The 7,389-nt window shown below is 43.9% G+C and overlaps 3 non-coding genes across 3 annotated transcripts; 1 reads left to right on the forward strand and 2 right to left on the reverse strand.

Annotated features, from left to right (window-relative positions):
* Window positions 1-6,139: 6,139 nt before the first annotated feature.
* Window positions 6,140-6,213, reverse strand: trnai-aau (transfer RNA isoleucine (anticodon AAU)). The gene has a single exon. It is a non-coding gene; the product is annotated as a tRNA-Ile (tRNA).
* A 197-nt stretch (window positions 6,214-6,410) lies between these two features.
* Window positions 6,411-6,482, forward strand: trnaw-cca (transfer RNA tryptophan (anticodon CCA)). Its single transcript has one exon. It is a non-coding gene; the product is annotated as a tRNA-Trp (tRNA).
* A 293-nt stretch (window positions 6,483-6,775) lies between these two features.
* On the reverse strand, window positions 6,776-6,847 carry trnap-agg (transfer RNA proline (anticodon AGG)). Its single transcript has one exon. It is a non-coding gene; the product is annotated as a tRNA-Pro (tRNA).
* Window positions 6,848-7,389: the final 542 nt, after the last annotated feature.

A 7,389-nucleotide genomic window follows, 5' to 3' on the forward strand; every position in this document is an offset into this window, starting at 1 on the left:
AACCCTAACCCTAACCCTAACCCTAACCCTAACCCTAACCCTAACCCTAACCCTAACCCTAACCCTAACCCTAACCCTAACCCTAACCCTAACCCTAACCCTAACCCTAACCCTAACCCTAACCCTAACCCTAACCCTAACCCTAACCCTAACCCTAACCCTAACCCTAACCCTAACCCTAACCCTAACCCTAACCCTAACCCTAACCCTAACCCTAACCCTAACCCTAACCCTAACCCTAACCCTAACCCTAACCCTAACCCTAACCCTAACCCTAACCCTAACCCTAACCCTAACCCTAACCCTAACCCTAACCCTAACCCTAACCCTAACCCTAACCCTAACCCTAACCCTAACCCTAACCCTAACCCTAACCCTAACCCTAACCCTAACCCTAACCCTAACCCTAACCCTAACCCTAACCCTAACCCTAACCCTAACCCTAACCCTAACCCTAACCCTAACCCTAACCCTAACCCTAACCCTAACCCTAACCCTAACCCTAACCCTAACCCTAACCCTAACCCTAACCCTAACCCTAACCCTAACCCTAACCCTAACCCTAACCCTAACCCTAACCCTAACCCTAACCCTAACCCTAACCCTAACCCTAACCCTAACCCTAACCCTAACCCTAACCCTAACCCTAACCCTAACCCTAACCCTAACCCTAACCCTAACCCTAACCCTAACCCTAACCCTAACCCTAACCCTAACCCTAACCCTAACCCTAACCCTAACCCTAACCCTAACCCTAACCCTAACCCTAACCCTAACCCTAACCCTAACCCTAACCCTAACCCTAACCCTAACCCTAACCCTAACCCTAACCCTAACCCTAACCCTAACCCTAACCCTAACCCTAACCCTAACCCTAACCCTAACCCTAACCCTAACCCTAACCCTAACCCTAACCCTAACCCTAACCCTAACCCTAACCCTAACCCTAACCCTAACCCTAACCCTAACCCTAACCCTAACCCTAACCCTAACCCTAACCCTAACCCTAACCCTAACCCTAACCCTAACCCTAACCCTAACCCTAACCCTAACCCTAACCCTAACCCTAACCCTAACCCTAACCCTAACCCTAACCCTAACCCTAACCCTAACCCTAACCCTAACCCTAACCCTAACCCTAACCCTAACCCTAACCCTAACCCTAACCCTAACCCTAACCCTAACCCTAACCCTAACCCTAACCCTAACCCTAACCCTAACCCTAACCCTAACCCTAACCCTAACCCTAACCCTAACCCTAACCCTAACCCTAACCCTAACCCTAACCCTAACCCTAACCCTAACCCTAACCCTAACCCTAACCCTAACCCTAACCCTAACCCTAACCCTAACCCTAACCCTAACCCTAACCCTAACCCTAACCCTAACCCTAACCCTAACCCTAACCCTAACCCTAACCCTAACCCTAACCCTAACCCTAACCCTAACCCTAACCCTAACCCTAACCCTAACCCTAACCCTAACCCTAACCCTAACCCTAACCCTAACCCTAACCCTAACCCTAACCCTAACCCTAACCCTAACCCTAACCCTAACCCTAACCCTAACCCTAACCCTAACCCTAACCCTAACCCTAACCCTAACCCTAACCCTAACCCTAACCCTAACCCTAACCCTAACCCTAACCCTAACCCTAACCCTAACCCTAACCCTAACCCTAACCCTAACCCTAACCCTAACCCTAACCCTAACCCTAACCCTAACCCTAACCCTAACCCTAACCCTAACCCTAACCCTAACCCTAACCCTAACCCTAACCCTAACCCTAACCCTAACCCTAACCCTAACCCTAACCCTAACCCTAACCCTAACCCTAACCCTAACCCTAACCCTAACCCTAACCCTAACCCTAACCCTAACCCTAACCCTAACCCTAACCCTAACCCTAACCCTAACCCTAACCCTAACCCTAACCCTAACCCTAACCCTAACCCTAACCCTAACCCTAACCCTAACCCTAACCCTAACCCTAACCCTAACCCTAACCCTAACCCTAACCCTAACCCTAACCCTAACCCTAACCCCAACCCTAGGGGGCGGGGCCAGGTCTTTTTAATCAGGAAAAATACTTATCTTCGTAGGATCAGTTCGTGTGAGGTCTCGTTGGAAAGGTCTGCTTCTCCCGAAGAGGCCTGTCCAGGCCGCATGGTTCTACACCCCCCACGGACCGAGCTACACCAGGAAAGGTGCAGCAGGTCAGGTTTCATACCAGAGTAGGGACCGCGGCCATCAGAGAGAGCCAGCGTCCCTAAACCAGCCCCACCAGGCGGTCCAGAGGCCTGCTTGTTCGCAATGCCGGGACATTTAGCCTTGAACACTTGATAACTGAGTGCGCAGCAAAGCTACTTAGCTGTCTGCATTCTTAACTTTCGTCATGGTGCAGGGTTAGGGTTACACCCAGACTGCATGCTGGGAAATGCAAATTTCCCTGGGGCAAACAGCTGTTCGTCCCAGAATGCATTTTGCCACAATTAAACAGGAAACAATGGCGGAGGACAAATCAAAACTAAAACTTCACACTATGAATACTACTGTTGACTCACAAAATACATTTTTGGAATGTAATAAGCAGCAGGGCCCTGCTCTGCAATTACACGGCTTAGGTACACTTGGATAACACAACGTCTTGTCCTCAGACCAAATGGAGGCGCTGCAGCACAACCTGACCGCTGTGCTCTGCCCAAAAATACTGCGTCACCTTAGCATTAGCATTAACAAGCGACTCCAGCCACGTTCATACTGGCAATAAAAAACAATACTTCAATTCACACAAAAAACACGCCACAACAACTATTTTACAAACAAATAAAGCCAGCTCAACGCTCACACACCTTTACTAATTATTTACACAAACGTTTACACACACATTTAGACAACTTACCTGCGCAAGCGTCCGCCATTACTCTCACGATTTACCACAATCCTTTGCGTTACATATGAAGCACAGTGACACATTTCGAACGCCAGGTGGCACAATTTTCACATTTAGGCTGGATTTAACCTGCATCTAATTCAACTATGTTACAAACGCAGCATAAAGCTTTGCCGTGATTAAGCTCGGACTTACTCAAATGCCTTCATGATCATCTCCTGCTCCTCTCGGGGAAAACTCACTCCTTACTTTTAATACACAACACAGAGACGGACTTTTTCGGGTTAGCGTATGTCGACAGGTTAAGTCACAGGTTACACACAGACGGAAGCATCCGCTCATCTTTCAAAATAAAACATTTTACAAACAATTACTTGCTTACATTCATTGGCTCTCTCCAGCCCGGTATCGAGGGACACACTGACCGCTACTGCTGGCTGGGACCGCCGCTCTAAAAGACACGCCGGCATAACACACTTTAACACAAAACACACAACTTTAACAAACTAATGGACGCACAGTCCTTAGCAAACACACCGCCGCGATTAGCGCCAACAACAAGCTTGGACCCACAATTCACACACACACACAAGGAAATACACTGCACACACGAGCTATGAGGCAAAGACACAAAGCGCGGAGCTCCGCAACAGTAGCTTCAGCTTACCCAGTGGACAGCACATCAACCAACACGTCGAGCTTTTACACTGCGGGGCGCTCGTTTCCGGTTGTGTGACAACAAAATTATTCACGCTCACACAAACAAATACACTTCAGTAGCAAAGTCTAGTCTACTCAAGTGATTCGTAACCATAGAGGGACACCAAAAACATTTGCTTTTTCCTTTCTGAGCAGCGAGAGGCAAGGGACTGATTATTAGTTTAACACTCAATTACAAGTTTTATCCAAAAGACGCTCACTTGCAATACAGCTTCACACCACTTGGTGGCGGTGACGCCTCAATTAGTTTAACACTCAATTACAAGCCTTAACCAAAACACGCTCACTTGCAATACAGCTTCACTCCACTTGGTGGCGGTGATGCCTCAATTAGTTTAACACTCAATTACAAGCCTTAACCAAAACACGCTCACTTGCAATACAGCTTCACACCACTTGGTGGCGGTGATGCCTCAATTAGTTTAACACTCAATTACAAGCGTTAACCAAAACACGCTCACTTGCAATACAGCTTCACACCACTTGGTGGCGGTGATGCCTCAATTAGTTTAACACTCAATTACAAGCGTTAACCAAAACACGCTCACTTGCAATACAGCTTCACACCACTTGGTGGCGGTGACGCCTCAGTCACTTCTTTAACCTTTGTATGCTGTTCTGCAAACAACATATAGCAAAACGGTACATTTTAAAGCACATGGATTTAGGGAAACTACTCACTGCCTTCAGTGTCTATGACTTCTTTTCATCAAGACCCATTTCATCAAATCCAAAACATTACAGTAAGGTCAACTACTGCTTCATGAGCAAAAACTCACTTTACATATATCTATATAGTATAATACATGCTTAAGTTCAGGAAAAAGTGACAATAGAAGCAATAATCAAAAGGTCCACACTGACACAAATGCTTTCTCATAAAGGCATAGAAAGACCATAGTCATAATAGCTTTTCTTCTAGCTTCTTCTAGCTTCTAGGCACATAAGAAAAAAAGGGGCTGGAAAAAAGTAGCAAATAAAACATGGGACACTCTTCTCTACATGTCAGCTTCAACAAACTCACTTAGTCAAGTGTTTACCACACATGCCAGGTACACAGCCTAAGGGTTCAGGTAAATTGCTTGGAGGTTGCCACGGGCCACTCTGGGCCCGCGGAGTCATGAGGGGTTAGGTGTCTTGCTCAAGGACGCTTCGGCTTGTGAACTGCAGGTGGACCGGGGATCGAACCGGGTACCGTGCGGTAGCCAGACGACCGCTCATCCTCCTGAGCTACAGCCGCCCCTTCCAAGAAAGAAAGCCAGTAACTTCACTATAAATTACATTCACTTTCGTTCAGGGGATTTATGCTGTGCTCATGTGTATGCCATTGACATATTACAGTACAGATTTGGAGAAAATCTAACTCAAACTCGGATTTTCACCTTTAAGGATTCTGCTTTTATAGCTCTTAGAATATTGGACAATTACAAAAAAATACATTGTCTTTTTAGACGACTTTGCCTTCAATTTGCTCCAAACCTGTACAGTACTACATCAAGGCCAAGAGCATAGCAGGCGTCACCCTGAACTACAAGCCATTGTGATGTTAATTTACAGTTTAAGGATCCATTTTTTACAGCTGTTTGAATATTGGAAGATTGGGAAATTAGGAATAGCATTATTTCATTTCAGCTGACTTTCAATTCAATTATCCATCTATCCATCCATCTATCTATCTACCTCAGGGGGGTCAAACTCATTTCAGTAAAGGGGCCACATTTTCACCAGACCAGTAAAATCACAGCATAATAACGCATAACAAACGTCAATATTTCTCTGTTTAAATCATTGCTGAACGTTTTGGGATGAGAAACTCTGTTTTAAGGTCTTTTCACAATTAACTACAAACATAAAGACCAAACATTCAGACATCAGCTCTCTGTTTATCTGCCTGCTCTCCTCTGCAGATTCCCTGGCTTTGTGATGCGTTTTGATCCATTTTTAACGATCTTTGAACTTACAAATTCCAATGGAAATTTGTCAAGGCCATAAGCATAGCAGTTGTTGCATATTAATACTGTAAATGAATAACAGTCAAATAAAAACACTTTTCTTTCAACAAAACTCATTTATTGTAATACTTTCAAAATTGGATAGATTAAAAACATCAATCAGGTTAGGGTTCAATCCAAATTATCGGATGTGAAGAATACTTTACAAATGCGGTGACATCATCGTCACATTCTGGAGCTCATCATTTCAACCAAACACTGACCATTCACTTTTTTATGGTGGCAGTCAAACTGCTGACCAATGCTTTACATTTATGTCTGCAGTACTAAACCTCCAGTTTCAAGATCTTGGAGCGTCATTTATATACACATACTGACCCTGCTTAGAACTACAATATACTTCTGTCAAATACCAAATCGCTCATAGTACTGTAATCAATCCTGCTTTACAATCATACAGATATCGACACATATGGAGGACTGCAAATTACTTATACGAATGGGTAACTTTCCGGAAGCAAAGTGGAATTTAATCTATGGATATCATAAGGGGAGGATATATAAAAGAACTACTTGGCCAGTACGGGTATCGAACCCGCGACCTTGGCGTTATTAGCACCACGCTCTAACCAACTGAGCTAACCGGCCATTGGTAATGCGTTAACAAGCAGAGATATTATCAAATGGGAGAACAATATCACTTCATCGTATCAAAATATATGCATGTACCTACAATATATATATATATATAGGAGGGAGGGGGGGGGGGGGGGGGGTCTATGACGCGTGTAACGCACAGTCAGTTTCACCCAATCTATCTTAATCGGCATAACGTCATGACTGTAGACCTCGTGGCGCAACGGTAGCGCGTCTGACTCCAGATCAGAAGGTTGCGTGTTCAAATCACGTCGGGGTCAGTCTTTTGCAAACGTAAGAAACCATGAGCTTAAATCAATACATAAAATAGAAAATTTATCAATAAATGCTGTGCTATATGGAATTCAATGAATTGTATGGAGAAATAGATTGACATTCCCTCAATGTTCTTTAATGTACGTTCTTTGTTAAGTGCTGGAATCAAATTAATTAATTTTTCATTTGAAAATTGAGCTACTGTACTGAAAGAAATCACTTGATATCTATCTTGCTGCGAAGGACACTGAGTGTTTCACACCAAAGACTGCAGAACAAATTGAGAATACAAAAAGTTGGGCTCGTCCGGGATTTGAACCCGGGACCTCTCGCACCCTAAGCGAGAATCATACCCCTAGACCAACGAGCCATGGAATATTGCACAGCGGCAACCTTCACTCCAACAACCAACAAAAGCTGCACATTTAGACAGAAGAAACGTATTCATATCTAACGTAATTAAGCTTCCAGGTAACATTTTGGGTTGGGCACCTCTAAAACTACTTACCTTGAACGTAATTTACAAAATATATGCAAATATTTGTCTTTTTTTCTTTTTAATCAAGGCATAATAGGCCCTATTAATCACTTTACTGCCCCATTTTGAGGGTTAGGGTTTTAATGATTACAATTACAAAATCAGCCTACTATCGCCTGAAGAATATAGCACGGGTAATGAAGACTTTTCTGTTTGCTGATTCCTTTAATTGAACCAGATGATTCAATTTCTGCATTTCACTATACTGTATTTCTGAAATTGCACTGCAGCTTTTATTCTTTTCTTAGCTTTATTTTAGTTTTACTGACTGTTTTTATTGTTTTAAATATTGTTTTCTTTTGCATTATGTTTTCATGCTTTTAACAGTGACGGGCCATGCCTTTTAGACCTGGGCTTTCTGTGACTGCCATATA

The sequence above is a fragment of the Clinocottus analis genome, unplaced genomic scaffold (genome assembly GCF_023055335.1).
Source record: "Clinocottus analis isolate CAN_PGR_092001 unplaced genomic scaffold, fCliAna1.0.p SCAF_11, whole genome shotgun sequence".
Classification (NCBI taxonomy): domain Eukaryota; kingdom Metazoa; phylum Chordata; class Actinopteri; order Perciformes; family Cottidae; genus Clinocottus; species Clinocottus analis.